The sequence below is a fragment of the Hyperolius riggenbachi genome, chromosome 6 (assembly GCF_040937935.1).
Source record: "Hyperolius riggenbachi isolate aHypRig1 chromosome 6, aHypRig1.pri, whole genome shotgun sequence".
Lineage (NCBI taxonomy): Eukaryota > Metazoa > Chordata > Amphibia > Anura > Hyperoliidae > Hyperolius > Hyperolius riggenbachi.
In genome coordinates, this window is record NC_090651.1 from 213,995,382 (window position 1) to 214,016,642 (window position 21,261).

Genomic DNA, 21,261 nt, shown 5'->3' on the forward strand with positions numbered 1-21,261 from the left:
TGTAATGTCAGATATTGCAGCCCGGAAGCAGCCTTCCTCACTGAGTATCGCGCATGCTCAGTGGGAAGTTAGATATTATTTACCTGAAATATCTCCGCTTCTGCACCACGTACACTCCCGAAATTTTCAGGGGAGGGAGGGGACCTCCAGATCTAGCTCTGTGTCGAATTGCAGCCCCCGAGCCCCACTAGTTCCCGAGATAGGTTTGCTGCAATCAGATTCTGGAACCAGCGGGGCTCGGGGGCTGCAATTCGGCACAGAGCTAGATCTGGGGGTCCCCTCCCTCCCCTGAAAATTTCGGGAGTGTACATGGTGCGGAAGCGGAGATATTTAGGACGTTTTACGTGGCTGCACAATTTAATGGGACGCAGGCTCCTACTGCGCATGCGGGGCTGCACAACGTGCGGGGCTGCAATAGCTGACATTACACCGGTAAGGGAATTGGCGCAAAGTAGTTGAGTCACCGGCTATTTTTAGCTGGCAAGGTCACAGCGCTACCCCCTCCACTGGCACCACCATCTGGCTTAAGGGTATACCGTACTAAGAGAAGGGGGGCGACAGGGGTGAGTCGTCTTCCCCTAAGGGGCGATACCTCATAAAAGGTTGGGAATGGGAACCACTGCTCTAGAGTATGAGGACACTTCCACCCTGCTGAGTTAAGTGTCTACAATTTTTACTTTTTTTTGATTACGGGTTTAGTTTTATACAGTACTTCAGCTCTCCTCATCTTTGACTTCTCTGGAGACAAGTTTTAGGCTAGGTTTCCACTTGTGCGATTTTACTGCAAATTCACATCTGCATGAAAACCAATGCATGTGAATTGGCTAGTTTCCATTTCATGTGAATACTTGTATGAAAAAAAGCTGACAGCCTGTTTTATATTTTTGCATTATGGCATGCAATTTTTTATATATAATGCAAAAATCTCATTCAAATGCGAATTTTCGTGTCCGTATTCTTGCCAGAAAAAAAGAACTTGTCATGCTGTTACTAGGTAGAACATGTAAATTAGGGCAAAAGAACGCACATAAAATACCATGCTTTTTTATTTTCAGAAAAATCGCATGTTATTTACCTGTTGTGAAAATACAATGCTACAGTGGAATTTACATTTTATTTTTACATTTTGTGTGTGTTTTTGGGCACCACATTTTTTGTTAGTATTGATTGGGAATCTACTGTATGTTCATTAACTAATAAAGCAGCATGGGTGGAGTCAACAGCGTGGTACCGTTGGACTTCCCCAATGCCTCAGCGGCTGTGGAAGTAATGGAAACATGTTGGTGGCGGCGGTGTGGCACAGGAATTCCAGTAACATACTTCCTGTCCAGCAGGGTGTACGTCACTGGGAGAGGGGCATACGGAGCTATACCTATGACCCTGTCAGGGCACTCTGCCATAGTGTCATGGGATTGACATTTTGTGCGTTGCGCTTCATTTACTCCATAGGGAAGTACCAAGGAAACAATAGAACAGCTTTAATCACTGACTATACTAATCTATAAAGCAAACCTGTTGGGAAATATAGCAGCCAATGATGATGTGTTTGACAATTGGACAGGGCTGATATTGTTGACCATGCGATGATTTTGTGTGCAGCTATTGCTTTGACCTTACATTTTGATATGAAAAATATAAAATTTCTGGAGACTGTGGTGTACTTAAAAGATGTGGACTTACAAATGATTTATGTTTAAAGCCACTTGATGTAAATTTGGATTGGTTTTGAGCTACAACAACTTTCACTCAACGGCTGCTAATATTTCCATACCTGTTAGTCAGTTCAGAAGAGTTTCACACATAATTTAGGATAAGATCTTGAAAAACAATGGTTGGGGGGTATGAACAATACATTCTTGGAGAGACATTTCTCTTCAGAAATTGTCTGATAAAATACTAGCATGTACGGTAAATACATTTACACTGCATTCCAAATTATTATGCAAATATTTCCCTCTGATTTTCCTAAATGGTGGATGCAAGTGGCAGTCAGCATCATCTTTTAGTCATCAACCACTAAAGCATAATTCAAATACTGAACAAACTGTTACTGAACAAACCTCCTCATGACAAATGGGATTTTTTCAAAAATAAAAAAAGTAAAATGCAATGTTCCACATTATTAGGCAGAATTTTAAAACATTTTATAGGCTGTAAAGATCTGAAAATGGTCATTTGTTGAATGTGCAGCATTAGGAGGTAAATTTTACTATAACCAAAAGCTATTTCAATTAAAAACATCAGGTCAAGTTACGTATGAACCTAGGACCCCTTATTTGATAGTAGCTTTACAATTCTTGCATCCATTGAACTTGTGAGATTTGGAGAGTGTCTGCTTGAATTTCTTTGCAGGATGTCAGAATAGCCTCCCAGAGCTGCTGTTTGAATATAAACTGCCTCCCACTCCATCTTTTGCTTGAGGATGTTCCAAAGGCTCTAAATAGGATTGAGGCCAGGAGTATGGTGGAGTATGGTGGCTACACCATGAGTTTCTCTTTTATTCCAATAGCAGCCAATGATGCAGAAGTATTCCTTACAGCAAAATATGGCGTAGTGGCATGCTTAAAGATGGCATTGAAAGTATGATTCTTCTTTTTTGTACCATGGAAGAAAGTGGTCAGTCAGAAACTCCACATACTTTTCAGAGGTCATTTTCACACCTTCAGGGACCCTAAACAGCTCTTTTCCCATGATTCCAGCCCAAAAACATACTCCGCAGCTCCTTTCTGACATTGCAGCCTTGTTGGGATGTGGTGGCTGTTAACCAACCATCCGCCATTTGGTAAATTTATTCATCACCTGCATAGTAGAGTCACCATTAAAGCAATACTGAAGTGAAAATAAAAAAAAGACAGATACTCGCGTATGGAGATGGAAGGCTCTGGATCCCATAGAGCCTTCCCATTCCTCTCATGGCCTGGTCGTTTGAATCTGCTGCTGCGGGAGGCTTCAGAAGGCTTTTGGAGAACTCACAAGCAGGTCCGTACTTCGCAGGCGCGAATGCGCACTCATGTATGTTTGTGCCTGTAACCCATCAGCAGGGGACCGTGAAAGGGAAGGAAAGGCTTTATGGGACCCAGAGTGAGTGAGAATCTGTTTTATTTATTTTTTTGCTTCAGTATTGCTTTAAGTCATTACTTAAAGAGACTCCGTAACCAAGAATGGAACTTCATCCCAATCAGTAGCTGATACCCCCTTTCCCATGAGAACTCTATTTCTTTTCTCAAATGAATCATCAAGGGGCTCTGTATGGTTGATTTTTTTGTGAAACCCCTCCCAGTGTGGTGTCAGCGCCTCACAGCACTGAGGTACAGACATCACACTGTGGGAGCCTTATTGCATTGTGGGAAATAACAGCTGTTTAGAACGACCAAAAAAGCAAGCAGTAATCCAGCTACATCATCTGCCAGCAGTAAAACTGTCCCCATGTGATAAATGTCTGAATGTAAACCAGGGAGAGGAAAGATTTTACAATGAGCAAACACTGAATAAATAATGTATACATAATTATTGTAAAAATTAAGCACTTTTTTATTACATTATTTTTACTGGAGTTCCTCTTTAAATTAGGTTGCTGGAAAAAAACTGCAAAGTACAGTGTTGCCTTGCCTTCTAAAAACAGAAGGTATGGTATCTTATTCCTGTTTATATTTGTTCATGAGGTATATAGATTATGTGGCTCTGTGAAATTAGTAAGTTAAATGTGTACTATAAACAAGCCTTTCCAGATTGACTTACATGGGCATAAAAGCAATATCTGCAGCTTCATCCCAGCGTTGCAAAGTGGTGCACTAAGGGAATTGTTTGTGGAGGTAAAAATCGTACATTTCCTGTTGTAAAGAATGCAAAATCATTCTGAACAGACTGCAGTTGTGTCTAACGTGTTCCATGAAGATAATGCAACATTGCCACCTGGTGGAGGTCTCAGACCCTTTTTTTCTGATTGAAACTTGTCAAAGGTTTCCCTCCTGTGGATTTTTAGAATAATGACATTATTATTAGAAATGTCAATTAACAGTAGAGCAGCTATGATCATTGTCACAGGAGCCCTTGTGGCTGACCGCACTTAGCCTTCTAAACGGTGCCAGCGCACAGATCGTGCGAACTCTGGTCGCAGTCAATGCGCAGGAACCGTTAAGAATTAGCCGCAGACAACTCAGAAGGGAGCCTGTGAGACACGGGTGATTACAACTCACACACTAGTTCATGGGATCTGCCACCACCTCTGTTTCCTGAGACAGAGGAACTCACTAACTGACTAGTCCTGCGAATAAAACGGTTAACACACGATATTCTGTCTAGCCAACAACAACAAACAGTAGCGTATCTTCAGAGACCCGGGATCATTTCTGTGTGTGCTGATAAGCAGGGTAGCGGAAAGTGAATGACTTGGAGAAAGTTGTTTATTCACGCAATATAAATAATTAATATATACAGACAATTATGAAAATCAACAATTATGAAAACAGTAATAGCCAGTATGAAAAATAAAAAGAAGGGAGAAAAATACTTAGTTCTTGGAAAGATGTCCTTATTGTGGGAAGAATCATAAAGTCCTTGGTTTCAAAGTCCAGAGTTCAGAGTTCAGACCAGGTGGATGCCAGCATATCCTCAAGCTGGCATCTGATGAGTGCAAGATGTTTCAGTGTGGAGGACACTGAGTTTTAGTCCTCAGCCATTCTTATGCCCCTGCTTCAGTAGGAGGGAGTGAGGGCGGGGAGCTATACACCTCCTTCAAAGATGAGATGAGCCCTCCTCTTGTACTGGGGCTAGAAATCATATCTACCCATATATGGGCTCTATCTCACAGAACCGTACAGGTCAGGGCAGATTTACTAATATTTCCAGATCTGCCTCGATGTACCCAGCAGTCTGATACCAAACATGAGGGGTGGGACCCCTGTGGTACCATTAGGGCACTGTTGGACTGCCTAACGGGCAGTCTTTACCTCAGAAGGTTCTGAAATGTGCTCAGAACCAACGCCAGGCAGGGCCCTACCTGCTCTGTTAGTTTGGAGGGTCTGCCAGCCTGGCAACACAGAAAATATGATACATATAGCCATTTATGGAATATGAGAGACCCCTGGGATTTATACCAGGTCATTCCCAGGCAAAGGTTCTTTGAAGTTGGCAGCAGCAAGCCACATGTCGGCTCCCTGCTGGGAAAAGGAGTCGGAGTGTCTGAGTTCCCTCACTCTAAATTTGGTTCTGTCATGGTGTTTGTCACCTTATACCTGATGGATGGGCCATCAGCACAGCTTGAAGCCAGGGACTCTCTGGGCCCAGGCTCATTAGCATATCAAAAGAGCCATCCTGCAGTTAAGGTGATGCTATTCCTCTGCTAAGAAAGGACTGCAGACCTCCTACACAATAAATCCAGATTCTATCGATTTGAAGCGCAATCGACGCAGAGAATCGAGTGCGATCGCTTTTCTTCACGGGCGGTTCCAGGACGCGCCTGCGTCCCCGCAATCGTCCGTGACAGCCCCCCCCCTTGTCCGTGGCTTAGCCACTCATCCGCAAGATGTGTGGCGGCGCCGCTAACCTGGCTGACGGGCCTCGAGTTGCCGGTACGGCGGGAAAACCTATTGGAGCCTGTGGCTCGGTTCCCCTGGACCGGTCGCGGTCGGCTACCCTCAGGGTTGACCCAACATGGACCGTTCTGGACAGGGCGTTTGCGCCACTGCAGTCGGACGTGGTGCCTGCCGGGACTGCTGACAACGGGCAGTGGGTTGGTTAGGTCAACAGCCAGCCCACGCAGGGTTCCCCTGCTGAGTGGCTGTGGACCTAAGGGAACCCCGCGGGAATCCCTGGACCTTCCCAGCTCTTGACAGACGGCACATGCCCTGCAGTAGTTTGCTACATCCCTGTTCATCCGGGGCCAATAGAACAGGTTCCGAATACCGGCAAGTGTCTTGCGGACCCCTGAGTGCCCTGTCAGAGGATTACCATGTGCGGATTTCAGCACATGTCCCCTGAACGCACTCGGGACCACCAGCCATTTGGTATTCGCGTGGGATCTACCTGTAGGGGGCTGTACAGACTCACTGTACAGTCTCCCACCTTCCCAGTACACCTTGAAAGCGGCCCCGTCTGCGAGGGGCTCAGCGGCTTGCTTCCTGAGCACCTCCAGGCTTGGGTCACTTTGTAGTGCGGCTGTGAATATGGCGCTGTCAGTTTCAGCCAACTGGCTCATGTCACACGAGGCCAGCGGCTGAAAGGTCTCATCCCTGCGGTCAGAGGAGGGGGAGGAGGCCGGAACCCCCTCCACCTGTTCTGAGCCCAGGTTCTGAGCAGTGCAGCTGCGCGGTACTGCTAGCACCGGTACACTGTCAGAATGGCACAGACGGACAGTACTCAAATCATCATTGCATGCAGTAATGATATTGACAGGTATAGACATTTTTTCATTACAGATAGGTTGTACAGTAAACTCAGGTACAGTTACAGCATCATCACAACAGACAGTCTGTACATCAAACTCAGGTGCCTTTGAAGCAGGCACTATTGAACCTGGTACCCTTGAACTGGGCACATTCAACCCACCTCCCCCTGGTGCTCCCCCAAGTGTATAAAGTACCTGGTGGTGGGTGGAGAGTCCGTCTCCTTCCGTGAGCGACAAGGCGGTCGTGGCAGGTTCATAGTAGGACACAAGCTTGCCCAAATCAGTCCCTAGCAACACAGGGACTGGGAGATCCTTCATAACCCCAACAACCCTTTCGTGGACCCCTCCCACTCCCCAATCCAGCTTCACTCTGGCGTGGGCTATGTGGAAAAGGGTGCCCTCTACTCCAGTAAGGGCAAGGGATCGGCTGGAGCTGATGCTCTCCTTTGGCACAAGATGTGAGTGAACTAACGTGATGTCAGCTCCGGTGTCTCGAAATCCGGTGACAACCTTGCCGTTCACTCTAACAAGTTGCTGCTGGTCGGTTCGGTCGCGGATTTCCTTTCCACGGGCAAACAGGACAAAATCTGATGATCCAGGCTGTGGTTCGCTGGCGGGTTGCCTCTGCTGTGGGTGAGGTGCAGGTGATGCAGATGATCCAGGTGCTGGTGGGGTCTGTCTCCGCTCCGGACAGTCGAATTTCATGTGTCCGGGCTGGCGGCAGTAGTGACAGGTGACCTCTCCAGGCGCTGCAGGCCTGGGTGCAGCAGCTGCGCTGGGTGGCCTCTGTGGCGGACGGCTCACAGGGGCAGGAGGGTCTGCCGAGGTATTGGGCTGACCTCCTCTCCAGCTGGATGGGACAGTTCTGCGGGTATCAGCCACCCGGGTAGTTGCAAAAGTCTCAGCAAGGTCTGCAGCGACAGTGGCTGAAGCCGGCCTGCGTTCTAACACAAACTGTCGTACATCAGCAGGGCAAATGTTCAGAAATTGTTCGAGGACTATCAAGTCCTCCAGGACGCCATAAGACCCTTTGGTGAGGCCTAGAGTCCACTGCCGGAGTGTGGTGAGCAAGCTGCTGACCACATCTCGGTACGAATCAGAAGACTTTTTCTGCCAGGCCCTGAACTTTTTGCGATAGGCTTCTGGCGTCAGCTGGTACTTAGTAATGATAGCGTCCTTTATAGCAGCATAATCATTATCCTTCTCCGCAGGCAATTCTGCGAAGGCATCAAGCGCTTTGTAGCGCAGCAAAGGTGTCAGATGTCTGGCCCACTGGTCTTGGGACAGACGATACTGACGGCATGCTTTTTCAAAAGACCGCAAAAACAAGTCAATGTCTGTGTCTTTTTCAATATTAGCAAACTTAAATTTTGCACTTACGGGTGCTGCAGCTCCTTCAGCAGGGAGGCTGGGCGGTGAACTCCGGCTGGCCTGTTGAACCTTTGCCATGTCGAGCTCATGCTGTCGTCTCTCCCGCGCCTCTGCAGATTGGCGCTCCCGTTCTCGCTCAGCGGCATCCCTCTCTGCGTGGCGTTCAGCAGCAGCAGCCTTGCGTTCTGCAGATTGGCGCTCCCGTTCCTCTCGTGCTTCCATGTACTGCATGTACTTTTCCAGGTCAGTCTCCATCAGCTTTTGTAATGCCTGCTGCATTACCGGGTCAGCACCCATGGACAGTCCAGTACTGGCCAGTTCCGGGCGAGTAATGTCAGAAACTCTGGGATTGGGGTCCATACTGACAGTCTCTGGCGTAACTGTTGCAACAGGGCCCGCAGGATGCTCAACCTCTGTACGCCTAAGATCTTCAGCCTCTGGTTCCCCTTGATTGTCAGATGGGCTGGTATCCACCTCAGCGGACACTCCCGGCTCCCGCAGTTGCTGGGCATCCCATCTGGACAAGTCTGCTATCAGGTCCCGTTTTGTCTTGCGGAGGATGCCAATGCCCCTCTCTTCGCAAAGATTTTCCAGGTCTGCTAGGCACATGTTCTGGTAGTTCCCGGACATTTCCATGCCAAATAAAATAAAACTTTGGGGAAGGGGTACTGGCTACACAGTCTCTCTGTATATATAAAAAATATATTGCCTTCCAGCTACACCAACGAATTAGTTCGTTTCTCGATAGCGCTAGCGCTATCGCAGATACTTTCAGCACAACACAGATCCAACCGCTGCCTAACACTGTCACAGGAGCCCTTGTGGCTGACCGCACTTAGCCTTCTAAACGGTGCCAGCGCACAGATCGTGCGAACTCTGGTCGCAGTCAATGCGCAGGAACCGTTAAGAATTAGCCGCAGACAACTCAGAAGGGAGCCTGTGAGACACGGGTGATTACAACTCACACACTAGTTCATGGGATCTGCCACCACCTCTGTTTCCTGAGACAGAGGAACTCACTAACTGACTAGTCCTGCGAATAAAACGGTTAACACACGATATTCTGTCTAGCCAACAACAACAAACAGTAGCGTATCTTCAGAGACCCGGGATCATTTCTGTGTGTGCTGATAAGCAGGGTAGCGGAAAGTGAATGACTTGGAGAAAGTCGTTTATTCACGCAATATAAATAATTAATATATACAGACAATTATGAAAATCAACAATTATGAAAACAGTAATAGCCAGTATGAAAAATAAAAAGAAGGGAGAAAAATACTTAGTTCTTGGAAAGATGTCCTTATTGTGGGAAGAATCATAAAGTCCTTGGTTTCAAAGTCCAGAGTTCAGAGTTCAGACCAGGTGGATGCCAGCATATCCTCAAGCTGGCATCTGATGAGTGCAAGATGTTTCAGTGTGGAGGACACTGAGTTTTAGTCCTCAGCCATTCTTATGCCCCTGCTTCAGTAGGAGGGAGTGAGGGCGGGGAGCTATACACCTCCTTCAAAGATGAGATGAGCCCTCCTCTTGTACTGGGGCTAGAAATCATATCTACCCATATATGGGCTCTATCTCACAGAACCGTACAGGTCAGGGCAGATTTACTAATATTTCCAGATCTGCCTCGATGTACCCAGCAGTCTGATACCAAACATGAGGGGTGGGACCCCTGTGGTACCATTAGGGCACTGTTGGACTGCCTAACGGGCAGTCTTTACCTCAGAAGGTTCTGAAATGTGCTCAGAACCAACGCCAGGCAGGGCCCTACCTGCTCTGTTAGTTTGGAGGGTCTGCCAGCCTGGCAACACAGAAAATATGATACATATAGCCATTTATGGAATATGAGAGACCCCTGGGATTTATACCAGGTCATTCCCAGGCAAAGGTTCTTTGAAGTTGGCAGCAGCAAGCCACATGTCGGCTCCCTGCTGGGAAAAGGAGTCGGAGTGTCTGAGTTCCCTCACTCTAAATTTGGTTCTGTCATGGTGTTTGTCACCTTATACCTGATGGATGGGCCATCAGCACAGCTTGAAGCCAGGGACTCTCTGGGCCCAGGCTCATTAGCATATCAAAAGAGCCATCCTGCAGTTAAGGTGATGCTATTCCTCTGCTAAGAAAGGACTGCAGACCTCCTACACAATAAATCCAGATTCTATCGATTTGAAGCGCAATCGACGCAGAGAATCGAGTGCGATCGCTTTTCTTCACGGGCGGTTCCAGGACGCGCCTGCGTCCCCGCAATCGTCCGTGACAATCATCATTAAGGGTAAACTCACTAACAATCAGTGCGTGAGAGGTCAAAAGCTTATTCAAAACACAGAATCTTAGAAAATCACTAGACTTGAGTTCTGCTTTTTCTGACTCAATGAAATACTGAACAGACGTGTTTACAAACCACCAGTTGCTTTTGCTATTTTTTGGATTCAACTGATTCCACAAATGGCTAATTTTACTAGTTCCTAAAAAGCCAAGGTGTACAAACAAATGCAGGCCAGTAGCCATAGCATCTGTGGTTATGGAGACATTTGAGCGGCTATCTCAAATCCATCTCAGATTCCCAATTGAGCCTCTTGCAGTTTGTATTCAGGTCTGCAGCTGTTGCTTCACCACTGGGCCTTCAGCCATTCATTACCTCCTGTAAAAGCTTGAGTCTTCAGGTATGTCTGCCTAGGTACACACGATGCAATTTCCCGTCAGATCAATAGGTCGAGACCATAATTTTACATGTCCGATCTTCTCCCAATCAATAATGGAATTGATTTTGTGCAGTAGGGATCTGAGAATCGACCCAGTTATCAATCGAGAGTAGATCAGGCTTGTAAGAAATTATCATTTTGAATTGTCAATCTCACAGTGAATTGCATTATGTGTACTTAGCATAACAATATAATTCCACCATTGTTATACAGCAAACGTTAGTTGAATCTGATACCAGGGCCCATATGCAATTCAAGGTGATAAGAAGCTTGCAGCGTGTGCGCTTCTTATCATCCCATATTGTTCAGGATTTACTGGCAAATTCAATCTGAATTTCTGGACCTCCCAACTAGCGGCCAGTACTGAAATACTACCTGTGTATTGTCTGTATTCCCCTGAGAGAGACCCTGCACACAAAAAAAGATGACTTGGCCACTCTTTTTAGTATCCATTGCACAAAATGACGGGAGGTACTTAGAGTCACAAAGGTGCATGTGATGATGAACTCAGGAACTCAGACTGCAGCGTACTGCCTTTTGGTGAAATCAGAAGCCTCAATGAGAATCTCTGTATCTAGCAAGTTAAGCATTGAGATAATTCATTTTTTTAATCTTTATAAACAGTCCTTAACCGAGCTTTGTGCCAGCTGTGGTGTGTCCCACTCTTGACAACAGAAACACTGGATCAGAGTGAAGAAATAATACTGATATGAGGCATCAGAGCATGGAGTCGCTGTTCTGTAATGTTAAAGTGTTAAGTGCCATCAGTCAGTGTCAGCACTGTGAAGCAGACAATACTGACCGTCATAAATGGATTATCTCTTCCCACACACTCTCCTTTTAGAGGCCCAGGCCTACCCGCTGGTCTTTCACATGATGCACTCAAGTGAGACAGCAGTTTCCTCAATAGGGACCCTTACCAATTGCTATTATTACAAAACCTGGCCACTGAGGCCATTTATAACAGAGGCCACCCAGCCCTTGTGTCATGGAAAAGCTGTCCTTCCTTTAATCCTATTTTTCCTTTAATCTCTCCCCCTCCCCTTTCTCAGTGTTTGTATATTGTGAGAGGGGGAAATATGTACCGGGTGCTAAGCTCCCTGGGGTGAGCAACCTTTTCAGGTATAGAGACCAGTCCAGTGGCTTTGCCTTTAAACAGTGGTGTGTTTATTTACAGCTATTTACACAGGTGCATAAAAAGGTGCTTCAAAACAAAGTAAATTCAAAAACAAAACCCTAGCCGTGTCTCGGCTCTAACTATACAATATATACAATTCTACCTATAGACTGAACAAGCCTTATGCTTTGTTAGTCACACTGCAACAAATGACAGTTTTTAACCGGTTCAGCCTCACAGCTATTTTCACCTTAAGGACTGAAGCAATTTTCCCCTGTCAGCGCTGCTCTCATTCATTCGCTAATAGCTTTATCACTACTCATCACACATAAATTATTTAGATCTTGTTTTTTTCACCACAAATTTGGCTTTTGGGGGGTGACATTTGTTTTTAGTAACTACTAAAATGTCTATGTATTTTAAAGAGAAAAACGAGGGAAAAAATGAAAAAATACACTTTCTCCAATTCCAGCCTCTATAGTTTTAAAATGAACAATGCTACTGAACATTTTACCCACACATTTTATCTGCCTATTTTGTCGTGGTTATCACAAGATTTAAATTATGTCCCTAGTACATAGTATGGCGACAATATGTTATTTGGAAATAAAGGTGCATTTTTTCTATGTTGTGGTTTTTGTTTTCTCATTGCACACTACCAATGATTACAAGCCTTTATTTGAAAAAAAAAAACAGTAATACATCCTCATGACATACATATTTAAAAAGCCGAGTCCCTAAGGTAACTATTTAAGTATTCACTTTTCAATTCTGTCACTTTTGGTGTTTTTTACAAGTGTATTAGTTTGGTGCAGAGTATATGAAAATAACAATTGCATTGCTTTTCATTTCATTTGCTGCTAAAACAAAACCACATCACATATGCCTAATCTCTCGAAGACCCCAAATACTATTCTCTTGCTTATCCCGGTGAGAATGATACCCTATACACATAATCAGATAGCTTCTTGGCCACACAACACTCTGTTAACCATGAGCAGCACTAATGCAATTTTCAAGGCCATTTTTTGCAACAAAAGTAATACAGTCATTCTTTGTTCGCAAAGCCCCTGGAGTGTCAGAACATTTGAAACAGGTCACAAATGTCACTATTCTGAAAACTAGAGACCCAGGCCTACTGAGATATACATATTTTAAAACAATTGGACTTCTGCGGTTTTGCTAAAATTGAATCATAACTTGGAAAATGATATTTTTTACATCTTTTTTTCACTTTGGCACTATAAAAAAAATCTGATGACTTAGGCCTCAGTCCTAAAACACACCAAAATGTATTCTACAGCTCATCACGGTTAAAATGATACAACATATGCCTTACTTAGTAACAAATGGTTGTGTGCAGCAATCAATTATACCCAATGTGCACTATTTTTTTTTTTGCACTAATTGTTGCAGAGCTATTGTTTGTTTGCATATTCCCAGGAGAGATTGGAATCAAACAAAGACCGCACATGACACCATCATAGAAGGCTAACAACCAGGGCTATTCATCAGTAGGTATTTTGTGAGCTACCTTCTCAAAGGAACACTGCAAAAGGAATTTTCACATTGCCCTGGTTATAACAAATCCAAAATGTGGCCAATTTGAATATATCACTTCTCTTCACAGTGATAACAAATACATTGGAACTTACCATTGGATGTCTTGCAGAATTAGAGAAAAGCCAGAGGCCATAAGTCAGGGGTCAGGCAGATCCAAGAGTCAGAAGATGGGAGCAGCAGGGTCCAAAGTTCAATTTTGAACTTACTTTGTGTTTTCTTTTTCCTCAAAAAATTCAGTTTCCGCCAACACCCCAAAAACATAGGGGTATGCCAAATGTGAGCTCCTTTGAGGGTCTGTAAGTTACATGAATATATAGGAAGGGGGAAAATGCCAGTCAAATATGTCCAGGTAAAGAAAAAAAAAACACAAAAAAAAGAGAAACAAAAACACAAAAAAAAGGAAAAAAATAAATTAGTAATCTGCAAGTGTGTGGTATGCCCTAAAGCACTTGATAACACACAGTGCTGGGGCTGAGGGGCAATCTGGGTAAAAATACCGTGACTCACACCGTCTCTTGTGTTTCACACACACTCTGCATCTTCTCAGGGGGGCTTTTTTCACTTCATTGGGGGGAATTAGTTCAGGGAAATGTCTCTCCCTCAGTCGAATTGAGTTCTCCAAATGGATAGGATCCTGTTGTGCAATTTGGCCAGGGGAATACATTAGGGACTTGTGGACTTGAATCTGGAACTCAAGAAAGGTAATCTGTTGGCTTGTTGGTGTTGTGGTGGTTTTTAGATAGACCACAAATGCATTGTGCATGGTCATCTGCAACAAGAAGAATGTTATTTTTTTGTACCATGCTTTCCTTCTTCTTCTTAATAAATAAGGCGCCAAGACTTGGTCTGATAAGTCCACTGCTCCCATATTTTTATTGTAGGCGACTATGGCCTCTGGCTTTGTACGTTGTTCCGTTCTGGATGTGGCAAGAACTGTGGCCTCAGTATGGATGGTGGATAGCATCATCACCTCCCGCTTGTCGTGGAACTTTAATGCCAGGAGCTCTTCAGATCTGAGTGCGTAGGACTCTCCTCTGCATAGTTTTTTTATTTACTACCTGTGGGGGGAGGCCTTTACGGTTTGCTCTCACCGTCCCACATGCGCCAGTCTGGACTGAGAAGAGGAACTTGAACAGTGGCACACTTGTATAAAAGTTGTCCAAGTAGCCTTGGTGGAGAAGTGTATTCAGTAGGTCCACCACTATTTTGCCACTGGTGCTAATGTACTCAGGGCACCCAGCTGGCTGCAGAATGGAGTCTTTGCCTTCATAAATTTTAAAAGTGAAGGTATAGCCAGTGCCACTCTCGCATGCCCTATAAATTTTCACCCCACATCTTGCCCTCTTGCTTGGGATGTACTGTTTCATGGAAAGTCTCCCATGAAACGGTACCAGGGATTCGTCCACAGCTATTTCCCGGTGTGGGGTATATACATCCATGAACACTGCACTTAGGTGGGTCAACAGGGGTCTCAATTTAAACAGTCTGTCATGGTCAGGGTCGGTATGATTCACACTTTGCATGTTGTCATTTAGGTGAAAAAACGTTGACAACAGCTCAAAACGCTGCCTGCGCATTATTGCTGGATAGAGGGGTGCATTATGATAAAGGTCCAGTACATTTTTATCTGGGGCTTTGGGGTGATGCTCATGCTGAGCGTGAGGCCTACATAGGCCTTTATTTCGGGCATGTTGGTGGGGTGCCATTTTCTGGTGATATAGTTGGTGGGGTGGTCAGCTAAAAATTGTAGAGCAAATAAATTAGTTTGCTCTACTAAATGCTCCCACATTGCCTCTGTCATGAAAAGCTGGAAAATGTCAATTGGTGCCTGATTGACAATGGGCACTGACACACCAGCGGTGACTGAGGGTGGGATGTTGGGCGCAGCATAATTAGGGGGTTCCCAGGTGCCATTTAACATATGAAGCGGTACCTCCTGCCTGCGAGGTACCTGTGGCTGCCTACCCTGTCTGCGCCTAGCGCCCCCTGGCGCACTGCTGCTAGCAGCAGCGGGGTTGCCCACAGAGCCCTCTGCTGGGTTGCCCAGGGAGCCCTCTGCTGGGTTGCCCACGGAGCCCTCTGCTGGGTTGTCCACTGAGCCCGATGCTGGGTCGCCCACGGAGCCCGATGCTGGGTCGCCCACGGAACCCCCTGCTGTGGACAGTCCTGATGTTCCCTCATCAGCGGACTCAGGACTTGGGTCCCTCCTCAAGCGGCGTGATGGCGGCCCTTCGGACTCTGAAGATTCAGATCCTGAACCAGAGCCGGACGGAGGGAGCCAATCACTACCTGACTCATCCTCGCTGCTGCTCTGCTGGAGGATGGTGGCTGCCTCCACCACAGAATAGAGCCTCCTTGCCATTATTTAGAAAGGGATAGATAAAGATGAAAAATATAAAGCGATAGAAAGATTTTTTTTTTTAAAGTGACAGTTTTTTTTTAAAGTTTTTTTTTTTTTGGGGGGGAGGGGGGGTGTAGAGGGGGGTTGTAGAGGGGGTAGAGAGGGGGGGGGGGGAGGACAGTAGAGTATAGATAGTAACAGATCGGAAGAAATAGATCAGTGATCAATAGATCTGTAGGGAATAAATGGCCAAGGAGAGGGCGAATCAGGGATTCTGGGCAGTTATGGGGTTAAAAATTTAGGGATGGGGGGCAAATTTTATTAAAAGAAAGTCCTACCAGTTTATCTGTCAGTCTGTCTCTCAGCTCCTGTCACCACAGAACAGTGATTGATCTGTGTGACAGGAGCTGAGAGACAGAGAGAGGGAAACCTTTTATTTACAAACATTATTAAGAATTCACATTGTTACTGGATGTAACTATGTGAATTCTTTACTTCCTTTGCTCTGATTGGCTCAGAGGAGCGCTGGCTCCTCTTCACCAAACAGCACGGCTTGTAAGCCGTCGGGGACGAGCACGCACCGCGCGCGCACACGCGGAAGTGCGCCTGGACGCGGACTCTCGTCCAGATAGACTTCAGCTGCCGCTGCCTGGACGAGCTTGCTCGTCCATATAGGCTGAAGCGGTTAAACCAACCTTTTAGCTCCATGCAGACCAACCTGTCTGCTCCCCAGGTTACAGAGCAATGAATGAGAGCAGGGCTTAGCTATTTAACATAATCCACCTCCTGAATACTAATTAATGAATCCGTTGGATTCCTGGAGTGGATCACAGCTCCCTGTATGCAAAGCATAGAAGTCTGGGTGATGTATAAACTCCTGACAGGACTTTTCCAGGCTCTCTGTTAGCCATCCTGCTACAATATCTAATTCACCACTGCCTGTCTGTCTATCTGGACAATCCAAAATGTATTTTAATTACTAAGTACCACTGACTGTCCATTATAGAATGTTTCAGTCTATTTTCTCCAACTGCATTAATTTCACATACAAGACTAAATAGCTACCTTTCTTATTGCAGCCAATAAAGTATTATACGAAAGTTTGCTTTTTTTGTTCTGAAAATAGTGAAATGGTCTGTTTAACAAAGGATAAAAGTTGGTTTCAACCCACATTCACTAGCATAATATTCTCCTACTTTATAAAACATTTTCAATGTTATTTGATAAAATCACCTAAAAAATTTACATCTACCATCTAGAATCGTACATCTTCCGTGGGAGATGTTAGATTTGTAAAAAGCACCCTATTTATAAAGTGATTAATGCTGTATCTGTCTTAAGACTTAATGGTGAAAAGTCTATAACTTCCAGATCTTTCTTCGAGGGATATTTCTTTGGAACCAGTCCTGGAAAATACACTGCAATCAGGGAAGTATTACGATATTGGTGGGCATGTTATGGGAGGATGTAATTCACCCCTGGAAGGAAACAATCTGCATCATAACCTTGGGATGGCATTCTCCAGATGTAAACTAGACCAGAGGTCAAAAACAATGTAAAGCTCGACTCATCTGACCAAATTAAATGTCTTGATTACTCCATAGTGCAGGTTTGATGACTTTGGTACCACTGTCTCCTCTTAGGATAATTTGCATCACTGATGAGTGGATTTGCAATGGCAGCTCTTCCACAAAAACCTTCTTACTGTTTTAGTGTTGATAGTGTTTGTGAGTTCAGTATTCAGCTCAGCAGTCACTTTTGCAACTGTAAACTTATTTTTTCATTGCAACCCTACGTAATGTTGGTTTTGTCCCTGTCACTTAACACCCATCTGTCCACGCAGGCGTTTGTCAAATGCGATTTTTTCCAGTCTTTGTGCAATCATAATCTTGGATACTGTGTCACATGATACATAAAACACTTCCACTACCTTGGTAACAGAAGCACCCACCATACAAGCTTTAAGAATTTGGAATTCCATCAACTAGACAAGCTTATATAGTTGCATTATGCAACAAAAGACTGCACCCATCTACAAACTCTGCTATAGCAATTATGTTAATTAAGGCAAGTATTTTGCCAGGTGTTTACATATTTTTGTCCACTCCCTTGCTTCTGCTTTGATGGCTGGGTTGTCCACATCCTGTTAGGTATAGAAGTTGGTCTAGAACTGCCAGGAGAGGAGATATACTTTATGTCTTCATTGGTGGCAGTGGAGTGATGAAAAAGCACTCCTTTTATTTCCTCTGAAGATCCGCTTGCCGGGAGGGTTGCGCAGGCACACTAGTGGCTCTTCGCTCGAGCTCCGGAGGAAACAGCCGAGCCTGATCGGGTCCGCTCTACCGTGCAGGTGCAAGCCATCTGTGCAGTAGAAAGGACATGATCGGGCTTAGCTATTTCCGCCAGAGCAGATGCCCGAGCGGAGAGCCACTAGTGTGCATGTTAAAGTCAGGCAACGTAAATATTATTGTGGCTCTGCTTTCGGGGCTGCCAGCACTGGATCGGACAGGCGGAGGGAGATGGACGATGACTCATTAGGATCCAGAGGCTTCCCCTCCCAAGGTAAGTACCCTCAAAGTCTCTTTTGTCTCTACAGGTCTACTTTAAAGCACGCTGCGTATACAAACATGAAAAATATAAGCATCAATTTGCAAGTGCCTATAACAAATAGGTGTACGGAACATTCTGAGCATCTGTAAGGTGGCATTAAAATAGATCAATAAATATTAATGTATTATGCTTTCCAAATAACTTCTAGAACAGCCTTTCTCAACCTTTTTACCCTGGAAAAACCCTGCAAATAACTTTTAGATCTCAAGGAACCCCTGCAAACAGTTTTTGGATCTCGAGGAACCTCGTGCATTTTTTTTTTGCAGGAGGCATGGTTTTTAAAAGTAGGTGAGGCTGTTTATTTTGCTACCCCCTATTACAACGCCACTCATTATACTGTCTCCTTATTCTAGTGCTTTTTATTAAATTATTATTCTGACCAAATTGATGCTTCTTATTACAGTATCCCCTATTATAATGTGCTCTTTTATACTTCTCCCCACAACTGGGGAAAATGCCAAGGAACGCCTGCAGAGTACTCAAGGAACCCTGGGGTTCCAGGGTTGAGAAAGCCTGTTCTAGAATAACAGATAATGTCTACTATATTTTTACACAGCAGAAGAAAAGGCAGAAACATAGGTGGTTAACCCCCCCCCCCTCCCAGTGTGTCAGACTGAAGCCTACAAAGTTAGGGTCTCAGGGCCCCGCGAGCGACCTCATGTAAGTGTTTTCAATGCAATGAACTTTTTCTCCTTTTTCTCCTGAGCTTTTTCTTAGGAAATAATTTTCATCTTTTCCTTAAATTAACTTTTTAGCATTTTACAACTGAAAAAGTACCCAAAAGTTGGTGAAAAAGTACTATCAAAAGTATTTTGCGTATTCTCTTGCTTGCTGGTGGTTTAAAGGGCATTTTATGACAAGGTGACAAAATATCATCAAGGAGAAAACTCAGGAGAAAAAAAAAATTGCATATGGTTCATATAATTCTTTAAATTTTGCTCTCACTATATTTTTACAGGATTTTATTTCCGTCTCATTCCATGAACATCCCAGATTTTCAGTGGATGATGCACTGCATTGCTGCTTGTAGATATTCTGCATGAAGCTGACAAAAAGAAAATGGAATAGATGTCACCAGAGCAGACTCCAGCCATTTTGTAAGATTAAGATATATTTAGTATTGTACCTCTAGATTGTAAGCTTGCAAAGGCAAATGTTTGTAAAATGTTGTAGATTTTGTTAATCTTGTCCACTAGATTCCTGAAACTAAATCTAGACAAAATGGAATTTATGATCTTCCCACCCCGGCCATCCCTGAACCTCCCAGATGTGTATGTGACTGTTAAGCCCGCTGTCTGGGTGTCACCCTGGACTCCGCACTCTCCTTCACTACTCACATCCAAAATCTCACAAAGTCCTGCAACATCTCCACCTCCACCTCTGTAACATCTGCAAGATCCACCCTTTCCTGACTCATGCCACCACCAAACTCCTCATCCATGCCCTCATAATTTCCCGTCTTGACTACTGCAATGCCCTTCTGTCTGGTCTCCCTATGACTCGAACTGCCCCACTGCAGTCCATCATGAATGCAGCAGCGAGAATTATCCACTCCTCCACCACGGTGGCTCCCCTCGGTGAATCCCTTCACTGGCTACCAATCCAGTCCAGAATCAGGATTCAAGATACTGTGTCTGACCTTCAATTCTGTCCACAAAACCTGTCCAACCTACATTTCTGATCTTACTCAGAGGTTTACACCTAGCCACTCCGCTTCTCCAATGAACTAATTGTTAGGTAGGGCTGATGTCGTCAGGACTTCTTTATGTAATAACCCTGCCAGCAGAACAAGCCCCCCCCCCCCCCCCCCTTGCACGAGCAATTACACCCCTGTCCCCCGTATACGCCCGGTTCTTGGAAAAATTGCCTGATGCTGAAGTGGTCCTTGGGTCAAAAAAGGTTGGGGACTACTGCTATAGTAAACTAATTTCCCTGGTCCCTTGGAGTTTACTATAAAGGGATTCTAACTGCAATTGCTTTACTATTGTGTTTGGCTCATGGTAATTGCATCAAATATAAGTCAGCTTATGTTTAGCTGTTTTGGGACACACTACGCAATAATCAAAGAAGATAGTACCGTCTGGTATATGGTACATATACCATATAGTATATGATATGGATATAGTATGGAACTAGTACCATGTTTATAATGTTTGAATAGATAGCTATTGAGTGTGTATTTTAACCCCCCTGGCGGTATGATTATTAACAGATTTTAGGCTTTTCAGCCCGTTGCAGACCCTTACATTTAGGAAAAAAATAATGCTGCCAGCATGCCTGCAGCAGCCCCAGCACTTACTCACCTCCCTGGGCACCCTGCATTGAGCTCCTGGGAGTTTACCAACCCGATTTGCTATTTACATTTACGTGTCATGGGTTAACTTCTGCCATGAGCAATGTTTTTATGCATTTTAGATATCCGTTGTATTATATGGGATGTTTTTCTATTTTTCACAGTATGAGATATAAATATTTTGATTTTATGGCATTATCTTCATGGTGTTCCTCATTTCAAGTTTATCATAGCATTGAGTTTTTATAGCCTGCCATCTAATTTCAAACTTATAACAAACATGACCAGATTTGTGGCAAGGCCACATAGGCCGATGCCTAGGGTGGAAGATTTGAAGTAGATGAGGAGGGGCTACCCCAGCACACAAACCAGGACAATCCGCAGTCATGCTGCTTTCTGTGCACATCACGGGTGGCTATGGACTTGGCCCTGCAGAGTGATGAAGTGAGCATCAGTCACTTGTCTCTCCAGGCTCCAGCGCAGAAGCTTCAGTCTCTCCTGTCAGCTGCTGTGCTGCTTGCTCTCCCTCCAGCCGGCGATTCATGGTAACGTGGCAGTGAGTCACATGTGAGAGATGCTGGCTGGAGAGAGGTGTTGAAGAGCGTGTCATGTGGTGCAGGAAGAGACTGTGAGTGCCCCAGCGTGTGAACAGCAGCTTACAGAGCGGAGGTTCGGGACTGCCGTGCAGTGTTCCATAATCCATTGAAAGCAGCGGCTCACAAGAACAAGGGTCCTGAAGAATTGTTACCAAGCTGTACTTTACATCAGGAAGCTTGAAAAACTCAAATGGACAGATAATCAAGAGCCGTTGATAGTGCAGTATGTTAGCACAATTAAGAGTCACATAAACAAAGTGAAAGGAAACTCACAAAAGGTGGCTTACCA

General features: G+C 44.8%; 1 protein-coding gene across 2 annotated transcripts in view; it reads right to left on the minus strand.

Moving 5' to 3' along the window:
- Nucleotides 1-21,261, minus strand: part of LOC137521307 (sorting nexin-19-like) — a 317,109-nt gene that overhangs the window by 187,997 nt on the left and 107,851 nt on the right. Inside the window, exon 13 of one of the 2 annotated variants that reach the window (XM_068240400.1) lies at nt 19,029-19,128. The exons of the other annotated variant lie outside the window; for it this stretch is intronic. The gene's annotated coding sequence lies outside the window, so the exon portion shown is untranslated. Of the gene's footprint in view, nt 1-19,028; nt 19,129-21,261 lie in introns of those variants that run through there. 2 annotated transcript variants of the gene reach the window in all.